The sequence below is a fragment of the Macrosteles quadrilineatus genome, unplaced genomic scaffold (assembly GCF_028750875.1).
Source record: "Macrosteles quadrilineatus isolate MER2022 unplaced genomic scaffold, UCM_ALF_1.0 Scaffold_2__2_contigs__length_208266976, whole genome shotgun sequence".
Classification (NCBI taxonomy): domain Eukaryota; kingdom Metazoa; phylum Arthropoda; class Insecta; order Hemiptera; family Cicadellidae; genus Macrosteles; species Macrosteles quadrilineatus.
In genome coordinates this window covers 4,359,578-4,382,638 of record NW_026542595.1, presented here as the reverse complement: position 1 = coordinate 4,382,638, position 23,061 = coordinate 4,359,578, and the positions used below count along the sequence as shown (strand labels likewise).

The following is a 23,061-nucleotide window of genomic DNA, read 5'->3' as shown; positions in this document are numbered from 1 at the left end:
CTTTACACCTTTAAACCAAATTTCATCAAAATCGGACAAAAATTACTCAAGTTATCGCGTTCACGGACGTATATATATATATATATATATAAGTCTATATATATATATATATACATATATAAAAATTTGAACGAATAGTGTTTTTGGCCTCTGGGGACATCAAAATGAAAAAGTAAATCGGTCCCGGGTCTAGGTCTTACAGTGCCACCTACGGTAATAGCTACTTCCCTATAGGGAAATTCGCTAATATACTGTTCTTCGTTTGTTTTGAAGGTTGATTATTGGAGTAGTATTAATACTTCTCAATGGTACAAGTACTGAAGAAGCATCCTTAAACTAAACCAACTAAAGAGAAACACAAGCCAAGCTTGTTGCTATGACCCAAAGGGGGATTTTTTTAAAATAAAAATATTGAGGTGCAAAAACGGTCCATTTTACACCAGAACGAGATTGTTTCGATGTTTTGATTGTTATAAATCGGTATTGAGAGTGGTATCCGAGACTGGTGAAAGCTTTTTCATTGTATGCATTTGTTCAAAATCAGTCTGAAAAATAAGTGATCATTATGCTATCATTATCATTATCAGTTACCATCATAGCTGATATTTAAGTTTAGGTTTTAGGTGCTATTTAAACAAGCCAAGACTATTGTAATTCGTATTTCTTCACTTCTCTAAAATGGTAATTACCCCAGCGAAAATCTGTTCGAGTTAATTTATTGATTAACTTGAAAAGATTATCGCTAATTGATAAGCGAGATGAATATGAGGACATTTTAATACAATTATGTATTCATTACATTCAGGGGAATACTAAGTACTGTCATGTGATAGGGATTGCAATAATACTGTATAACTTAAACATAAACAGTGTATGGAGTTAAATTTTTACTTATATGGGGCTTTTCATTAACCGGTCAACATTTATAAAATATATAAGCGTTCTAAAATCTCTTTTAAGATTAGTTTTTTTTTTTACTATAATACATTTTTAATGTGTTTTAAAGTAAAATGAAACCTAACACTGTTTTAAGCAAAGTTACATTAAGTAACGTCAGAGCAACAGTATTTTTAAACTTTTAAACTCCACGAAGGAGAAGAATAAATAGATTTGCATTCTTTAACTAAGCTATTTCAAATCTGAGTAATACAAAAGTTCGTAATACAGTAAATCTTGTGTTTCAAACTTAACGAATTCGTAAAATAGTGTTTTGATTTGTTTGATTAAAAAAGGCAAACTGAGTTTTGATTCTAAATATCCCCAACACAGCAAACCTGCAGACTAAGCGAATTTCAATTTGTCTGATTGGATTATTACCTAAATATTTCCATAAACAAAACCTATTTATTCCCCATGTAAATAACAATATATTTAACAAGTAATGATTTTTGCGAGTTTTAGGTTTATACAGGGAAGGTAAAGAGTGGCTTTTGTTGTTTCTAAATGTTAATAGTTTAGTATTAAATAAATAAATTTGCTAAATTTAATCAACAAGCTGTAACCACAAACCTGCAAACCACAACAATGTTCTTTTTCTCCATATCAATTAGAAGGGAACTTAGATCAATGAATACAGTCAGTGAAATTCATAGAACAATCAGTGAATTGCTTAAATTTACAGTTTTTTGGGATTTTCTACGTAGCTTTTAATTTTACAAAAACATTGCAATATAAAAAAAATATTTGTTTTTTAAGCTCTAAATGATGGTTGTGTAGAAAATTAGGTATTTCAATGTTTTGAGGGTAAAAATATAAAAAAAATATTTGCAAATTTCTAATAATTTTAAGTAATAACTTGTTCCCATTACTCGATCTGGCTGGTTCACGAACCTATTCAAGTTCATCCCGCCCCAACACCTTTAAGACAAATTTGATCAAAATTGGACCAAAATTACTCGAGTTTATATTATATTTATAGGTCTTACCGTGCCACCTTCGGTAATATCTACTTCCCTAGGGAAATTCGCTAAAACCTAAGGCTAAGATTATACTAGGATGCTCTAACTGTGTGGGAGGTTAGAGTGGCATTATATCACACTCTTGATACACTATGGAACACGTTTCATACAGATACAATATTTAGTTCACTCGATAATTGTAAGCTAATCAGTAACCTACGAATTAATTTAACTAATTGGGAATAGAATGAGGACTAGCAGTCGTATTAGATTGCAGAACCTGAACGGGACTGCTGTTTCTTTGTTTAAATTTTTTGAAAACAAAATGTTTAGAAGGACACCAATCAATGTTGTTTTCAGATCAATGGTTTCATCTAACACTAATGATATGCACTTGGGTTTGAACTGCCTAGCGTGAATTAACAGGGAAGAGGACAAGGAAACAACCTGAAAGAATGTCAAAGCCTAAAAATAAAAGATCAAAAAACTGAAAATATGCAATAAATCTAAACTATTTTACAAGTAATTAATAAATTATTTAATGTAATCATTTGTTAAATTTAAAGTATTTTATATTCGGAATTGCGTCTTATTCGAACAACGCATTTCCTTGCTTGTACTTGCATTAAAAGATGTACAGACACGTTATCTGAGGTGGCAGAGGACTTCATTAATCATTTCTGCGTCAAAAGCGCCTTTACATAATCGCCGACTCCATTCAGAGGGGGTGGTGAGTTAGGAAAATGACCTTGTACCAAGCTACAGATACATTGGAAATTAAATATTATTAGTTTAACACTGACGATACCATCACTTGGTGCAAAATAGTACTTGGTTATTAATTACTATATAGATCATATAACATAACAAAAAATGTGTATCTTTCATCGCAAACCTTGCCTTCGTATGACACAAGGGACGAAACCATAAACAAGTTTGAATAATCCCAAAGACACGCGAAAGTTGAGCTGAGCTTGCAATCAAATATCATATGACTTGTGTAGAACATCTTAAAATATACAAAGGTCGTAAAACTCAAATTGAGGGACAAATACCCCACGAGAAACACCTAACTTCATATTTATTACGTTGTTTTGATTGTAAACTTTGAAAGTATCAAATAAAAAGGGCGAGGACCTGTAATGTTAATTCAGGGTGCAATGAACCTTTAGGTGAGTATTTAATGATACGTATCTTTTCAATACCAAATACTGAAAAGTAAACATTTAAATAGTTTTGCCAATAAATATTTAATAGTTTACCATTAAAATATAAAAAATATTACAACAATTTTTTTTACTTTCCTGCATCGCTCATATTTTTTATTCAACATGTAACATTATCATTGAGAAACATTCTTAAATAATACATTCCTCGTAACTTCAGGATTTTCTAACAGTAGGAGAAATGGGGAAGTGATGGTGAATCTGCGGGAGTAACATGGAAACTTGACTTCTCGATGTTGACATGATTGAACAAGAGAAAAAAAATAGAGAAGTAGTAATAAAAACCTCTTCCAGACATTCAGCTAAAAGATACTTTCGTGTGATCTGTCATTGGTTTTTTCCTATCGAACTTTTTAAAATACCCCCGCCGCAGCAAACCTGCAGACTAAGCGAATTTCAACTTGTCTGATTACATTTTTACTAAAATATTTCCATAAATGAGACATATTTATTCCCAATTTAAATAACATTAGATTTAACCAGAGCTTAGGTTTGCTGCTACGGGAAGGTAAAAAGTGTTTTTTGACCATATGTCTATAGTATAGAATGAAATAAATAAATTTACCAAATTTTATCAACATATACCCATAAACAAGTAAACTACAACAGTTTTCATTTTCTCCTTAAGAATAACATGGGAATTTTAAATTACACTTTTTTGAAATTTTTTCCATGACTGTTAGGCATAAAACAGCGCTTCAATATACTAAATTATTTATTTTTTTAAGCTCTACAAAATGGTCGAGAAATAAATTGCAAAAAAAAATTTATTTTTATTTCCCATAATCGGACGATGGGAACAGGAGAAAAAAGAGAAAAAAAATAGAGAAGTAGTAATAAAAACCTCTTCCAGACATTCAGCTAAAAGAATGGGGTTTCCTTAAAAAACCCCCATTCTTTTAGCTGAATGTCTGGAAGAGGTTTTTATTACTACTTCTCTATTTTTTTTTCTCTTTTTTCTCCTGTTCCCATCGTCCGATTATGCTGATTCGCGAACTCGTTCGAATAAACGTAGGTTTACACGTTTGTACCAAATTTCATCAAAATCGGATTATATTTGCTCGAGTTATCGCGCTTACAGACACATATATAAATAAATATATATATATATATATATATATATATATATATATATACATATATATATAAATATATATATATGAATTTGAACGGATGGTGTTTTTGGCCTCTGGGGACCTCAAAACGAAAAAGTAAATCGGTCCCGAGTCTAGGTCTTACCATGAGACCTACGGTAATAGCTTATTCCCTATATGGGAAATTCGCTAAAAAAACTGTTCATTATTGATATGTACAATCTATTTACGTATTTATTCTGTCCAAAATACACACATACATTGATTGTATAAGCATAACAACTTTAACATTAAAGTTACTAAGTATCTGGTGGTGTTAAGTACAATAGAGTTTGTAATGTTTATAGGTGTAAGTAATAATATAGGTGTAAGTAATAATACCTACCAATGCCTGTTCATTCGGCCTACAAAGCTCATCAGGGCGTTATTCATAAGCTTGTATACTTTTTAAATGACAAGTTTATAACAGGAAAGTCTTGAAGAAAGCGTCGCACCGTGTAAGATGGAAACAATCCTTTTTCAGACAAACTGTTGTGGTTGGAATACAAAGTAGACGGTGACTGGCCGAGTATCTTTAAGTGTTGCCAACCTATTTTTCAAAAAGCGTGTGGCAAAAGTAAATAAATGCAGCAAATAGCAACTATCTGTACTATAATCGGTGCAAGTAAGCCCACTAGTAGGAAAATAGTTTTGTCAAGCTAATTATGAACGTTGTGATTCTTACTTTAACATAGCTACGAATCATTTGATTGGTACGAAACCCTAATTCTACTTATCACTAGACAGTGTTTTGTCTACTAATTACATAGTTACAGGAAATTACTAACCTAATTAAGCAGGTCAAGTACTTAGCCATTACACATCCTTGCTTAGTCTTGAGTTGTCTATATATTTATGTTTTACATAATGAAGAGATTGAAAAAGGATGATACACATCAGAATATCCCTAAGGGAAGGTAAATTTGAATTAACCTTAAATATTGAGACATTCATTTACCATAATTTATCATCTATAAGGGGGTTACTGGCTTTTAGCGAATTTCCCATATAGGGAATAACCTATTACCGTAGTACTCATGGTAAGACCTGGACGCGGGACCGATTTTTTTTTCGTTTTGAGGTCATTAGAGGCCAAAAACACCATCCGTTCAAATTCATATATATATATATATATATATATTTAAATTTATATATATATGTCCATTAACACGATAACTCGATCAAAAATGATCCGATTTTGATGAAATTTGGTACAAACGTGTAAACCTACGTTTATTCGAACGAGTTCGCGATCCAGCATGATCGGACCATGGTAACGGGGGTTTACGGGGGGTTTTATGGGGTAAAAATAGGGTTTTCCCATTTTTGACCCAAAAAACATAAAATTTAGAAATTTCTTTCCAAACCATTTTGTAGAGCTTAAAAAAACAAATAATTTAGTATATTGAAGCGTTATTATGCGCCTAATGGTTACGGAGAAAATTCAAAAAAATTGTAAATTTAAAATTCCTATGTTATTCTTATGGAGAATAAGTAAACTGTTGTAGTTTGCTTGTTTATGAACATATTTTGATAAAATTTGGAAAACGTTTTTATTTCTTACTATCTATTAACATTTTACAAAAAAAAAAAAAAAAAAACAGTTTTACCCTCCCTGATGCAGCAAACCTAAGTACTTGATAAACTAATTCTATTTAAATCGGGAATAAATGTTATTTTTAAGTAGACATTTCAGTGTAAATCAAATCAGTCAAATGGAAATTCGCTTAGTCTGCAGGTTTGCTGCGGCGGGGGTATTTATCCTTAACAGGATAGTAAAGATTCCTCATACGTAAATTGTCATAAACTATTTCAAAATCGCTTTCAAATCACACAACTAACCCAATACGAGCAACAACATAGTTCAATTTTAATTATGATAAACCAAAGATCAGTTCGTATAAGAAAATGTAAATATAAGATAATAGGACTAAACACCATAACTGGTTCACTGGTAAATAATTGTCTCCAAGGCTAAAACAAACAACATGTTGACATGTCAGGTGATCACTGGACTGTGGGGATCACTAACAATCAGACATCACCATGTTTACGGTAAACATCATAAAGCATATAACAACTGGGACTGATGCTTGCTCTAGGGAGTCTGGATTGATTACCCTTTTGAAATTATAAAACAAATCCGCTGCGTCATAAATCAGTTAACAGCTTAATTGGAATAGTTCAAAAGCACAGTTCTAGGTATTACCAATATGGAGAGAATTGTTAATGGCCATTTGTAACTTCATGGTTTATTTCTCAATTTTTAAATTACACCTAACAAAAACGTATATGAATTTGTTATTTGCTCTCATGGCTGCTTTCTTTAGTTAAATGGACATTACGTTGGTAACCTATAATGTTGACTAATTTTAAAATAATATGCCATATAATTTTACTCACTCAAAATTTCAGATGAGCATACCAAATTTGGTAACTTTTAATGTTATTGCTTATATGAATAACAAGGGGGGGGGGGTAAATTCTAAATTTAGGGGGGTAAAAAATGCAACTTTTGAGTATTTTCCTGGGGATTGGGGACCAAGATCTACAATCGTGCAAAATTTCAGATCTCTAGGTGATCTAGAAATGGCTTTAGTAACCTCTAGAATCAAGCAAATCAAAAAGAAAAAGTCAATTCTCCACTAGTTACAATACAGTAAATTTTTCAGCAACAGGAATTGAATGATATTCAAGTTATGTTGAATACAAGATTTAATATTTTCCTATCTTCTAATATCGTATATTGCGAGTGAAGGGTAAAGACACGTTAGTTTATAAACCTAAACCACCATCAATCATGTGTACGTCAAAATGTCAGATAAAACCACAGACTGTATTAAGGCGATACAGTACATTGAACTGTTTGTGAAGCCATCAGTATTATAATAAATACAAATATTTAATTCGCCTTTGTCGTACAACTGGAGGGTTGTCCATTCAATTTCGACACTATAAAACACAGATTTGATCTAATAATATGATTGAATCAACGTTATTTCTAAATAAACGGTATACCTATTAAAAGAAACTAGACTAGAAAACTCTTCTAGTGTATAAATTAACAATGAAAACGAAAGAAAGTTTGCAATAATATTTTAATTTGATCATAATTAAAAATTCGACAAATTATACACAATCAATTATGTAGTTAAGGGATTCAGTCAATGGTATTGGATAAAACTGGCTCCAGGTTATAGTTAATTAATTAATTAAAAAAGTTAATTTCTGCAGGGTCGACTGTTTTATTTTATTGAAATATGAGGCTTGTTTGCATGAATTCAAGGTATGCAAGGTTGATATCCTTATATTTCAATAATATTAGGGAGATCAAATGCGGTTTTTGTTGTGAATCTTTAAATGTTTTGTTTCTTTGCTTAGACTAGTAAAGGTAGTAGGGAGGCCCAGCTTACAAAGCCAATTCCGTCAACCTACACCCGATTTTTATTCTTTATAATCTAATAAATATTTCTTAGATAATGTTTAATTATATTAGCTTTATATTAGTCTTGCGTCTAGTAAATAAGTTAATTTAAGCCTTTAAAGCCCAAAAGGCCTAATAAAACCGTGGGGTGTACGCATTAAACTGACCACTTCAATATAATCAAATTTGATTTATTAACATTAATTAACATCAATCAACTATTTATTGGATATAAAAAATTGGAATATTTTCAATTGCCCGTCTGGTAATCAATTCACGGATAGAACTGCATTGACAACAACATGTTTTCAGTGTTGCATGGTTGGCACAACTGAACGTATCACGTAGTACATGGCTACACTGGCTGTGGATGGAAACTGCCCTCTCAGACAAGCTCATGTGATTGGAATACAAAGTGGAATACGTCTGGCACTGTTGCGAAAGTTTTGTCATTCTATTAAAACCTGTGATCAGGACAATTCGAATTTATTATATGTGATTTCCAATTAAAACCTAAATATTTAAATTCAAAATTTATCCTTTAAAGTTATTAATAGAAACATTAAATTCAAGGTATATTGAAATTTAGAAATTCTTATAGCTTGTTGTTGTTATGACTAAAGTCAAACATTCAGACTGTTGAGATAGGCGAGTGTAATCAGGATAATATATCTAATTTAATTAAAATAATAAAAGACTCAACTGATAATGCTACAAAGCAACAAAAACATAATCTTACTTTCAGGCAACCATGGTTTGATATTGATTGTTTTTTACAACGAAAGAGAGTTTTTAGGTCATTAAATGTATTTAGAAAAAACAGCGAATATCAGTTTAGAATTGGATATATTAACGAGAGCAGAAAGTATAAGTCAATGTGCCAAGATAAAAAGAGAGCATATTTAGAATCTCAAATAAGTAGTATTACGCAAGCAACCGATACAAATAAGTTTTGGAGGGCAGTTAATAGCTTTAAAAAGAAAGATAATAACAGGATTGGAAGCATCACGCCCTTGGACTGGGTAAGACATTTTAAAACGTTGCTCAACCCTCCATTGCTGACTGGAAAGATACAGTTTGCCGAACCATTGATTTTAGATGCATTCTTAGATAGCGACTTTAGTATGGGAGAGTTGAAAAACGTCCTAAAAAAGGTTAAATGTAACAAGGCCCCAGGGATTGATAGAGTCCCATATGAATATTTTAAGTATGCTCCAGATTCATTTCATATCAAATTATTATCTATTTTTAATAATATTTACAGAACTGGGAATGTTCCAGAATCGTTTAAAAGGTCGATAGTGTATCCATTACATAAAAAAGGAGATATTAACCTAGTTGAAAACTACAGAGGATTGTCGTTTATAGACTGTGTAGGAAAGATTTTTATCAGTCTAACAAATAACAGATTAGTAAATTGGGTCAACGGTAAAGGTTTGTTCACGGAATTCCAGGCAGGATTTCGCCAAGGTTATTCGACTATAGATAACATTTTTAATCTCACTTGTATAGCTCATCTGCAATTAGCGGAAAAAAAGGGTAAATTGTTTACTTTTTTTGTGGATTTCTCAAGTGCATTTGATACGATAGATAGGGAGGCTTTAATTTATAAAATGTCTTGTATGGGTGTGTCGTCAAAATACAGAAATATGCTAAAAAATTATTATCAAGGCACAAAAGCAACAGTGTGGTGTCAGGAGGGAATTACTGAGCACTTCAGCACCTCCATGGGTTTAAGGCAAGGTTGTATATGTAGCCCAACGAATTTTGCTATTTTTATAAACGACTTGCCAGATGTACTAGAGGGAGGATGTTGTTATGGTGGAGTAAGAGTCAATGTCCTGATGTATGCTGACGATATCGTTCTCTTATCTCCAACTGCAACCGGCCTTCAACACATGATTAAACGATTGGAGAATTACTGTGAAACTTGGAATTTACGCTTAAATTTAGCTAAATCAAAAATTATGGTTTTCAGAAAAGGTGGGAGGCTTGGGTCCAGTTCTAAATGGTGGTACAAGGGTGAACAAATCGAAATTGTAAACAATTATAAATATTTAGGAGTACACTTTACAAGTTCACTCTCGTGGGAAATGCATTTTAAAGAAAAATCGTCAGCTTCCAAATTAGCTGTTAATTTAATCTGGAGTAATTTAATAAGTAATAATCAAGTGCCGATTAATGCAAAAATAGTGTGTTATAATTCAATAGTTAGAGCGTTGCTGAGTTATGGAGCACAAGTTTGGGGTTTTATTAAGAGTAAAACGGTTGAATCTGCTCAAAATAACTTTGTCAAAAAATTATTTAGATTGCCTCAAAATACTCCAAATTACGTATTACACCTAGAATGTCAGTTTGATCAGGTTTATTTTTACACATTAAGTTTGCACATTGGTTATATTATTAGAGTATTGTTTTTACCAGTGAATAGACTTCCTTATATCTTGGCTAGGCAGATAATTTTGAAAAAATATTTTGGTACAGGGAGATGTTAAAAATGGGCGAAAGACGGGGAGTAGCGTTGGACGTCGATTTTAACAGATTGCAAATTTTTCAATCTCGATTGTTTGAATTATTAGAGTTAGAGAGAACGGCTTGGCGACAGGATTGTCTGGGTTCGGCATTGACTAGTCGTTATCACCAGCAGTATCTGAACCTTGACCTCCACCTTGGAGATAGATCGTTCCTTTTTGCGGACCTAAATGTTAAACTTATGTCCTGGATTATAAAAGCTAGAACAGAGTTAATAAATCTTAACTATAAGCCCTGGATGGAAAATCAAATTTATTTATGTTCACTATGTAATCTCAACCGAGATGAAACGGTGTACCATTTTATAGCAGAATGTCCAATTTTAAAAAATGTACGTCAAATTTGGTTTAACAAGTTATATTTAAATGAATATGAGTTTTTTGAATTTTTAAATGGCAAAGATTGGCGGGCATTGGGAAATTATCTTAAAGAGGCGTGGTGTAAAAGGTGGGAATTGATAATGGAGTTTAATTATTAAATTTAATAATTGAGATATCAATACAAAAGTGGGAAAATTTATGTACTTAAAAATGTATAAAATATTGTTTGTTAAGTATTTGTCTAAGTAAAAATAGGCTTGTTTTTATTTTATTTTTTATTATTACTTATATTTTATTGCTGTTTGTAGAATAAATTCAGATTCTCAATAGGCTATATTTTAAATTTTATTTTTGATTCATTTGCTAACTGATCCTTTTTACTATGTAGTGCTATTTGTGTATTTGTTACTAGAAATCAGTTTATTTAATGAATTATAGTTTGTGATTTATGGACTCTTTTTTAATGTGTTTTAAAATATTGTAAAATCAGTATGTCAACCACAAAACAGACGGTCTTTGACCATTGTTCTTTGTGTTTATGTAAAAACACTGTATTGATATTTTATTTCAATAAACACTTTTTCTTCTTCTTCTTCTTCTTATGACTAAAGTCAATGCCTACACAAATGAAAAATAGCTAATTTGCTAAAGAAATTCAATCGTCAGTAGGGCCTAATTGATAGCTGGTAAAATATCATTTGTTATATTTATAATATTTGAAGTTCTAAACTATTTAGAATTATTCAAACAAAGCAAATTGTTGCTTGTATTACAGGATTTACCTTTACAGACACGTTATCCGAGGTGGCAGAGGACTTTATCAATCATTGCTGCGTCAAAAGTCCCTCTAGATAATCGCCGACTCTATTCAGAGGGTGCGGTGAGTAAGGAAAATTACCTCGCATCAAGCTATCCAAGGATACATTCAAAGTTATACTATTATTAATTTAATACTGAGTAGTTAAGAACTAAGGACTAAGGAGGGGTTATGATTGGATATTAAATAAAAATAAAATATTGAAATATTCAGTTAACACTGTATCTTTTTCGCAAATAATGGTTTTCTATAACACAACGGGACAAGCTTAAAATCAGTATCAATAATGATTAGCTTTAGTAGAGGTGTGTATTAAAATAACATTTAAATGAGTATAATTATTCATAATAGATATGGAAGTGAAGACAGTTTAAATATATAAGATATTTGTCAATCCGATTTCATTCATCAGATTATATCCTTTCATTCTGATTTGCTAAGGTAAACATCCGTCGTAATAAAGGATAACCTGAAATTGAAAATCGCGGAAACTCGTACTAAATTGAATAACCTTTAACGCACAGAGGTCGTTAGAGACTAATAACGAGAAACACTGATCTTTAATTTATTAAACTGTTTCGATTGTAAACTTTGAATGTATAACATAAAACAGGACGAAGACTTATAAAATACTTATATAAAAATACTTATAAAAGATAAAAAAGTAAATAAAATGCTACACGGAGGAAAAAACAATGCATACTGAAAATTATGCCTTAAATTTTTTAGAACATTAAACATTATTGTTAAGTTTTCTACCATATTCTAACAGTTTTTAACGCTATTTTCATCCAGGGATTCACTAGCAGTGTGCAGAATAAAGAGGCGATGTCATCTGTAAATCTACAGCTAGTAACATGGAAACTAAATCTCCAGATTTTGAAATGATTAATCAAGACGCAACAATAGAGAAGCAAAAGTAATGACCTGATCCAGTCATATAAACAAAAGATACTCTTCGTGATAAATTATAGTATTTTTCGAATACAAATTTTTTATCAAGAAAAACTATTATTGTAACGTACGATTTACTTATACATTTTAAAATAAAAAATATACGAATTCAGTGATTTGGATACACAAAAGCTCGGGCTTTCTTTGGTATGATATTTCTAAATAACCATCTGTTTTTATAGTGATGCACTTTATGGTTCGTGTTTTAGTTGGAAAGTAATACTACCTAAAATACTCCTTTTATATGCACATATAATATATGTGCTTATAAAAGGATCATTTTAGGTAAATTTTGTAGATAAATTGTGTAGACAAACTGTGTAGAAAAATTATTTATCCACACAATTTATTTTAAGGTTTGCTAGTACTATTTATTAGAGAAGTAAAACTATAAAAAAAACGTTCATCAAAGTGTTACTGGTAAGATTGTATGCTATTTGTAGAAAACGTTTATAACGGCGGAAAGTCTTGAAGATAGCTACGCAATGTGTAAGCTGGAAACAATCCTTTTTCAGACAAACTGTTGTGGTTGGAATACAAAGTAGACAGTGACTGGCTGAGACTGAGACACGGTCGTGAATACAGTAAACCGACTACTGCTTTATGTTAATCTTAAGTGTTAACTTAAAGTCAAGAACAAGTTTGGATATGAATTTAGGAAGTAACACGAAAAACGTAATATATACTCACTTACATGTTTCTATTCGTGAATATTTTATATAGAGGTATTTGTAATTGAAAAGGATGCTACAATGGGATAAGTAATGTGGATGTGTACAAAGCTACAGACTACACATGTGGTCTAATTTTGATTAAATCTGGTATGTAGGTACTAATCCATGGTATCTCCAGGTGTTTTTTTACATTTTTTTATTTTCAGTTATTAAATTTTTATAAAACTTTATACATAAGGGAAAAATTTGATTTTCTTGAAAATTACCCTAAAGATTTGATGTTATGGTTTCGATTGAAATTAGTAGGTGATGGTAATTGTAATACTTAACGACATAGTGCAACCCCCCACTGCTGTACTAATTAAAATTTAAAAGTTATTGTAACTTACGTTATTTTACCATAAAAAAAGGAAAATGGATATAACAGAAACCGATTCTGATTGAAATTTGTCTGTTTTGGCCCTTATAATTCTAAACAAAATATTAGTGCAACCCCCATAGCTGTAACAATTAAGGTTCAAAAGTTATTGCAACTGTTGTGATTTTCCCTATACAAAATATTATAGTTACTCCCACTGCTTACCCATGATAAAGGTTGTTGTCAAAGCTTATGGGAGAAAGTATGTGTCAGATTGTTGATACCGTTTATTTAATACACTTTTGATATTTTGTTAGATAAAGATTCTGTGAAAGAATGTTTCTAAATCCATAAGAATGTGTGTACCCTAACAAATAAAATTGATTTTAATCATTTCACACACTCAAAAACAGAAGGAACTTTAATAATACCATAAATATGAGTGAAAAAGTAAACATAAATGAAATAAGGTTTTAATGTGTGGTTGTCGGAGCTAAGAAAACATTCCTTAACAAAAAACAAGTCCTTTTAATCCGATGGATACTCTATATTGTGGTTTTCGTAATAACATCTTGCCTTTTTTAATATAATCATCCCTTTAAATAAAATCCTGTTATATTTTGGTAAAATATTAAATCGGTAATTGATTTATGTAAGTAATCATATAACTGTATTTGGGTCCACGCATCAGCTATCAAATAATGAAATAAAATTTCTTCTTAGGAGATTTTGAAAATACCCATTCAGTGAAATGTTGAATGAATTGTCCATAAAACCGTATTCACATTTAAAATATTGGATTAACATATTTGTCTATAGCGACTCGTTATTGGGGAACGAGCTGGTCTAGTAGCAAAGTGCGGGACTTCGGTCTATGGGGTACTGGGTGTAAATCCCGCCAATCACCAATGGATTATATCTAATTGATATTGCCGCAACCTTTTGGTCTAGCTTGAAGTAATTTTGAAAGCAATCCCGGGCTAGAGCCTGAAAAAATAAATGGAACTCGTGACCAAAATAGGTTCGTTTAGCCAATTATGAACTTTGTAACTTTCCCTAAATGCAATTACGAGTCAGTTTGATTAGTACGGAGCCCTAAGCCTACTAATCACCAGACAATGTTTGTTATATACTGATTAGTTTCAGTAATTTGCCAACCTAAGTAAACGGGACATGTACTTGCATAATACACATATTGGCCTAGGTTAACATCCTTAAAGTAAAGTGTTGTAGTATTTAGACTACATTTGTTTATGTGATTACAAGTACAGAGCGTTAAAACACAAGTCGTACACATAGAATACCCCTGTAAGTGTATAAAAAAATTAAATACATAAAAACAGTAGCTGAAATATAATTGTTCGCACAACCGATGTTTATTAACCACGAACACTAGAAAAGACTTTTCGAGTATTCGTGTTATTAACTGAGAGAGTTTTTTGTACAAAGTAGGGTGCAACCTGACTGCTTAGCCGTATTCTACCTCATTTTACAACAAAAGGTCGTGATATTGAAACTATTTTGTATTTGATCTTTTGAACTTGGTGTCGTTTAATATATTATAAAGCTTTAAATGCAAAATAAAATTGTCCTTGATATATCCCCTTGGGTTCAAGTCCCGCCAAGTAACCATTGGATTTTATCTAAGTGATAATGCCGCAGGCCCTAGGTCTAGCCTGAAGTAATTTGCAAACTATTCCGGGCGTCCTATAAAAACTAGGACTAGGACAAAAAAGTGTTGCACGGTTGACACAACACAATTGGACGTATCACGTAGTACATGGCTACACTGGCTGTGGATGGAAACTGGCCTCTCAGACAAGCTCACGTGATTGGAATACAAAGTGGAATACGTCTGGCACTGTTGCGAAAGTTTCCCCCGCCATCTTTAACAGTTGTGATCAAGCAAAATGCATTTCATGTTCAAGCAGTGAGCGAATTCAAATTTATCAGTAAAACTATTTAGAAACCTACATATTTAAATATAGTTTATTCATTAACGAATAAAAATGGGCGCAAGGAAGATATTGAGTGAATTTAAATTAAAATGCAAATAATTTACTTATGACAGATATCTCTGCATACATAAATGCGGCTTGGTGTAATAGTTGATTTTCATCTTTAGGCTACATTTCTTTTGCCGTTTAGGTTGAGAAGCCGTGTTTAACCTGAGAAAATATCTCGTTTTAAACTAAAAAATGTTTTTCCAGAAAATAATAATCAAACAATTTATTTAACAGTGCCCATTTTGGTATTATTTGCAGATTATATCAATACGTTTTAAATATAAAACTCAAAATGTTTAAATAATCCTAAATGGTACGTTTAACTACAAGCTAATCAATTTATGTTCTTTAATAACATTTATTTTAAAATTGTGTTCGGTTTGTACTCTGTGTAACTAACTAGAGCGTGTTTCTGCAAACAATGGCCTACATATAATAGTGATTAGTAAACAGTCGACGAGACGTGCATAATAACCACCAAATTTACGAGACCGCAGATACATCATAATGTAGCTTTATTTGTACAATAATTGATTGACATATATCGATAATCCTTGTCACAGTTTCCTTATATTCTCCCTCTTTTCGTGTATTGTTTCCTTAAAAGTACCGCTACATTTTTATTCCATACTTGCACAGAAATCACTGTATAATTGCGTCAAAACTCCTAACCTAAAAACTTATTATTGTACATAAAATAAATGTCCTTTTTTACATGAACAGTACCAAACTAACAAATCATGTTCAGCCTATAACATTTTACAAAGTCATCAATAATCTGTATTTTAAAACCAAACTTAATAATTCAAAAGATATTATTAAGAAAATTGACAGGAAAGTAGGCTTACCTTTAAATAAGTCCATAGACACACATTCAATATACAACTCAAAAGCAGAAATTTTCTTCAACCATTGGAAAAAAAATCTATAGGATTTTTTTTCTCCTTGATTACTTGATTGAATAGCTAAAATACTATTGTATTGTTATATGTAGAATCTATAACTGATGACTTAATCTTGTGCTACCTTAAAGTTGACATTTCCAGATAATGAAGACAAAAGTGTAAATGAAGTAATCCAAAAGTCTTCTTGAACAAATATATAAAAAACAGCGTATTATTTAAACATTATTAAACGTAATATAACAAAAGTTTTAAATCAATAATTAGACAATTTGGATTTCATTAAGGAATCAACAAAATGCTTTTTTACTAAGTATACACAAGTACAGCAACTTCAAATGAAAACCACAACAGAATATCTCGATTTAGAATGATTGAACGATGTTTAACAATGAAGCAGCTCGGTAGAAATCACCTGTTCATGACGTCGTGACAAAAGAATGTTGTGTGTCTGTCATCATGTTCCCAACAGTTCATTCCTTCAAGAATATCAGAGAAATAAATCTATTCTAAGAGGCATGTGTAGTAGGTCCCGACAAGCAGTACTCAAAAGTGTTCTTTAAATTTAACACAAGTTATTAAGGAAGTCGACAAAAGATAGATGCCTCATTGTTATTTTTGTAGAGAAATCGAGTATTTTTTTATAAGAGAAAACTCAACAACTTAATATCGCTATAAAATACCACATTGAAAATGCTGGGCTATTAAGTTAAGAATGATCTTAGAAAGTTCTTGGGTTAACCATCCAATTTAAGTGGTAGTCCAACTTTATCACACTTTTTCACTTGGCTTACAAACTAAATCCTATTACATTAATATCTAACCGATACAGGAATGCTCAATTGAGTGATTTGGCACGAAGTTTATTTTTTATTGTAACTATAATGGTATTAATTTGTTTTACCATAGTATGATGTTGATTGATGAAAAGCTAATACATTGTTAAAATCGGTAGGTTAAACATTTTTAATTGAAAATAGTATTGAATGTATATATTGGCCATTTCAATTACAATGTAACTCACGACTTTGCTGAAACAAAGAACGAAGCAAAATTAAGGTCGCGGATATTATTACCCAAGAGTTATTCTAAACCAAGGGTGAACTGCAACGGATAATAACTCAATTCAGTTTATTAAAAGTTGGTGTTATTTATATTTTAGTTTTATTTGTTGTTACCTTGTACAAAGAATGTTTTGTAGCCAATAGTTTATGGTTGAAAGGATATAGTTTTACAACTATCATTTTATTGTCACTGATTTAATAGTAACTGTAAAATGCGGAAAGATTCATCTAAGATCAAACGGAGTAAAAGAGGAACTCGATATAGCCACATAACATATTCAGAATCTGAAACTTCTATGTCATCCTAACATGTTTTAGGAATATAGTTTGCTGTAAAAAGGTTTTAAAATAACCATTCAAATAGCTGGAACAAAACACTTGTAAAACCAGTTATCTTATTGAAGGGCTTAACATCTTGTAATGTCAAATTACGTCACTGTTTATTTATTAGTTTATCACCTATGCAATTTAAAAAGAATGTCTGAACAAAATAAGTTATTATCTACGATTCCTTTAATTTAGAAAACACACAAGCAAAATAAGTTTACTCAATGTCCAAAACCATAAAAAACTGTAAAAAAATGGCTTTGATTGGCGTTTACCACTGGCTTTTAATACATACCTGCAGAGAAATTACAAATTAATTTGGGAAATATAAATTTTTTTCAAAAATTTCCTTGAGTTCCTTTTATAGGATTTTTAACAGCATTAAAGGGCAAGCATGAGGGTGGACGTGTAGATGGAGCTCGGAGCATCGCGAATCTGTGCCCGGAACGTTATCGGAATTTCATTATTATGCGGAACAATGGCTTTGACGCGATTTGCGCCAAATATGCTATCACCTTTTGTGTTCATACAGTTTATTTAATGTTTTAAAACAAAACGATTAAAGCTCATTTTTATGAAGTGCGCAATAAGGTTTTTAACTTTGTTTAAGTAAAGTAGTTGTATTTACCAAATTAAATAACACTAAAATTGTATGCGTATCGTGACCCCACTAACCATTGCAAACTTGCGATTGGCAAACATATTGCCAGTGGTCCCTATTCACGGGGAAATATTTTTGATGTCGTGTTTATTCAAGATTTAAACGTTATTTATAACAATAGGGTGGGAAGTTTTAGTTTATAGCATCCTCTACGTTTCTTATTTCTAAAGAGGTACTGCTCTCAATAAACATGGCGTTTGTTTATAGCCACTAGAGGTATTTTTCAACTACTGTAAACCATTAAAGGGATTACTGACGAAACCCTTGGACGTAAAGGTTTTTAATCTAAAATCTATAATTTTCTACCTAGAGATACTTAGGTAATACGCCTACGTATGAAATCGATTTCTGAACCGTGTCAGTGGACTGAGAACAGTACTTCAAAGCAGTAGATACCTTTAGGTCCGTGAAGTTGGCGTACCCATATTAGCGTATCCACTTTTGATCATACCAATCGTTAGTTCATCGTTAGTTCTCGATAGTTCCCAAATTTTTTCGTTAGTTCTCAAAAAATAAAAAAGTTATAGCCGATTATAAGTGGGTACGCTAACTGCACACTTCCGGGTTCTAGCACGCGCCGTTTTCTGAGGAGAAATGTTTACATCTATATACCAATCGTTAGTTCTTCGTTAGTCCTCGATAGTTCCCAAATTTTTTCGTTAGTTCTCAAAAAATAAAAAAGTTATGAGGCATACAAAGTGGGTACGCTAACTTCACAATTGTACAATTTCCAGCGGGAACAGTTTTTTTACTATAAATGCCTATATCTATATACCAATCGTTAGTTCTTCGTTAGTTCTCGATAGTTCTCCAAAATTAACGTTAGTTCTCAAAAAATAAAAAAGTTACGAAGCATAAAAAGTGGGTACGCCAACTTCACAGTTATAGAATTTCCAGCGGGCACAGTTTTTTTACTATAAATGCCTATATCTATATACCAATCGTTAGTTCTTCGTTAGTTCTCGATAGTTCTCCAATATTAACGTTAGTTCTCAAAAAATAAAAAAGTTAAGAGGCATACGAAGTGGGTACGCTAACTTCACAATTGTACAATTTCCAGCGGGAACAGTTTTTTTGATATAAATGCCTATATCTATATACCAATCGTTAGTTCTTCGTTAGTTCTCGATAGTTCTCCAATATTAACGTTAGTTCTCAAAATATTAAAAAGTTACGAAGCATAAAAAGTGGGTACGCCAACTTCACAACTATAGAATTTCCAGCGGGCACTGTTTACTGACTATAAATGCCTGTATCTATATACCAATCATTAGTTCTTCGTTAGTTCTCGATAGTTCTCCAATATTTACGTTAGTTCTCAAAAAATAAAAAAGTTACGAAGCATAAAAAGTGGGTACGCCAACTACACAACCATAGAATTTCCAGCGGGCACTGTTTACTGACTATAAATGCTTATATCTATACACCAATCGTTAGTTCTTCGTTAGTTCTCTATAGTTCTCCAATATTTACGTTAGTTCTCAAAAAATAAAAGTTACGAAGCATAAAAAGTGGGTACGCCAACTTCACAACTATAGAATTTCCAGCGGGCACTGTTTACTGACTATAAATGCCTGTATCTATATACCAATCGTTAGTTCTTCGTTAGTTCTCGATAGTTCTCCAATATTTACGTTAGTTCTCAAAAAATAAAAAGTTACGAGGCATACAAAGAGGGTTCGCTAATTTCACAATTATACAATTTCCAGCGCTCACCTTTTTCCGACTATAAATGCCTATATCTATATACCAATCGTTAGGTCTTCGTTAGTTCTCGATAGTTCTGTAATATTTACGTTAGTTCTAAAAAAAATAAAAAAGTTACGAGGCGTACAAAGTGAGTACGCTGACTTCAAATTTATAAAATTTCCTGCGGGCACCGTTTTCTGACTAAAAACGCTTATATCTATTTACCAATTTTTAGTTCTTCGTTATGTCGTGTTAGTTCCTCAATATTATTACTAGTTCTTAAACAATAAAAAGGCAATAAGGTCTTAAACGTGGTTATGCCAACCTCAAACCCAAATCATTCCTAGCGTGCACCCTTGTCTGACTAAAAGTGCCTATATCTTAATTTTAATCGTAAGATTGGCTCACTCATTTATTTTGTTAGTTCTAAAAAAAATAAATAAATATACGTATAGCCAATAATCAATAGATAAACTTATTTAATGCTTCTGATTTCCAGCGCGCACCTTCATTCAACGAAAAATGCTTACAGTATACTACTATACAACTAAATAAATATCGTCTCGACCCCGCCATACCCAATACGCCATGCTAGTAATGTGTTGTACACATTTATTCCATCCACTACTCCAGTCTCCAGTTCGTTCAAGTCCGTATGACCTTCCAGTCTCGATCCGTGCAACTGTCACTCGTAACGTGTTACGTTTAATGATGTAATTTTATAATACTAATACCGAACACAAACAAATACAAACAATACAAACGATTAGTTTAATTAACCAAACAGAAGTTCTTTGATCGTACATATTTTATCTGCTTAATCCAATTCAAATAATCACTGCTTATAAATTACTTTATACCATTTTACTTAGCAGACTCTGGTTTTCATTTTGATGGATAGTTTATTTTGTTTCCATGATGGACTTTTTATAAAATGCACTTTTTCACACAACTAAGTAGGTATACATATGATTTCATTGCTTATCTAAAACCAATTTTTGGAAGCGTTGTCTTTTTTGGATGTTCTAATTAACTGAACATATTCAACTGTTAATCATTTTGATAACGTAATCAAAATTATCACTCCTAAAAAATAATCTAACCGAGTGACACCTGCAACTACTATTGCGGATATCACAGATAAGCGCTATCCTGGAACTGATAAGCAATCCTTTCTCTTCGAGAGAATCATAATGTGATAGTTATTCTAATGTCAGTGTTACTTTGATTTTCATTGTGTGAAGATGAATCAAATTACAATGCATGGAACTAAAAATTGGTATATAGATTTAAGCGTTTTTAGTCGGAAAACGGTGCCCGCTGGAAATTTTATAATTTTGAAGTCAGCGTACTCACTTTGTATGCCTCGTAACTTTTTTTTTTTTTTTTTTTTTTTTTTTTTTTTTTTTTTTTTTTTTTTTTTTTTTTTAGAACTAACGTAAATATTGGAGAACTATCGAGAACTAACGAAGAACTAACGATTGGTATATAGATGTAAGCATTTATAGTCATAAAACGGTGCCCGCTGGATATTCTATAATTGTGAAGTTAGCGTACCCACTTTGTATGCCTCGTAGCTTTTTTATTTTTTGAGAACTAACGTAAATATTGGAGAACTATAGAGAACTAACGAAGAACTAACGATTGGTGTATAGATATAAGCATTTATAGTCAGAAAACGGTGCCCGCTGGAAATTGTATAGTTGTGAAGTTAGCGTTCCCACTTTGTATGCCTCGTAATTTTTTTATTTTTTGAGAACTAACATAAATATTGGAGAACTATCGAGAACTAACGATTGGTACATAGATATAGGCATTTATAGTAAAAAAAAACTGTTCCCGCTGGAAATTGTACAATTGTGAAGTTAGCGTACCCACTTTGTATGCCTCATAACTTTTTTATTTTTTAAAAATTAACGAAAAAATTGGAGAACTATCGAGAACTAACGACAAACTAACGATTGGTATATAGATATAGGTATTTATAGTAAAAAAACTGTGCCCGCTGGAAATTCTATAATTGTGAAGTGTGCGTACCCACTTTGTATGCCTCTTAACTTTTTTATTTTTTGAGAACTAACGTAAATATTGGAGAACTATCGAGAACTAACGAAGAACTAACGATCGGTATATAGATATAGGCATTTATAGTAAAAAAACTGTGCCCGCTGGAAATTCTATAACTGTGAAGTTGGCGTACCCACTTTTTATGCTTCGTAACTTTTTAATATTTTGAGAACTAACGTTAATTTTGGAGAACTATCGAGAACTAACGAAGAACTAACGATTGGTATATAGATATAGGCATTTATAGTAAAAAAGCTGTTCCCGCTGGAAATTGTACAATTGTGAAGTTAGCGTACCCACTTTGTATGCCTCTTAACTTTTTTATTTTTTTAAAACTAACGTAAATATTGGAGAAATATCGAGAACTAACGAAGAACTAACGATTGGTATATAGATATAGGTATTTATAGTAAAAAAACTGTGCCCGCTGGAAATTCTATGATTGTGAAGTTGGCGTACCCACTTTGTATGCCTCTTAACTTTTTTATTTTTTGAGAACTAACGTAAATATTGGAGAACTATCGAGAACTAACGAAGAACTAACGATTGGTATATAGATATAGGCATTTATAGTAAAAAAACTGTGCCCGCTGGAAATTCTATAACTGTGAAGTTGGCGTACCCACTTTTTATGCTTCGTAACTTTTTAATATTTTGAGAACTAACGTTAATTTTGGAGAACTATCGAGAACTAACGAAGAACTAACGATTGGTATATAGATATAGGCATTTATAGTAAAAAAACTGTTCCCGCTGGAAATTGTACAATTGTGAAGTTAGCGTACCCACTTTGTATGCCTCATAACTTTTTTATTTTTTGAGAACTAACGAAAAAATTTGGGAACTATCGAGGACTAACGAAGAACTAACGATTGGTATATAGATGTAAACATTTCTCCTCAGAAAACGGCACGTGCTAGAACCCGGAAGTGTGAAGTTAGCGTACCCACTTATAATCGGCTATAACTTTTTTATTTTTTGAGAACTAACGAAAAAATTTGGGAACTAT

General features: G+C 31.7%; 1 protein-coding gene across 1 annotated transcript in view; it reads right to left on the bottom strand.

Annotated features, from left to right (window-relative positions):
* Positions 1-23,061, bottom strand: part of LOC128986413 (potassium voltage-gated channel subfamily H member 8) — a 348,552-nt gene that overhangs the window by 121,360 nt on the left and 204,131 nt on the right. The window lies entirely within an intron of this gene.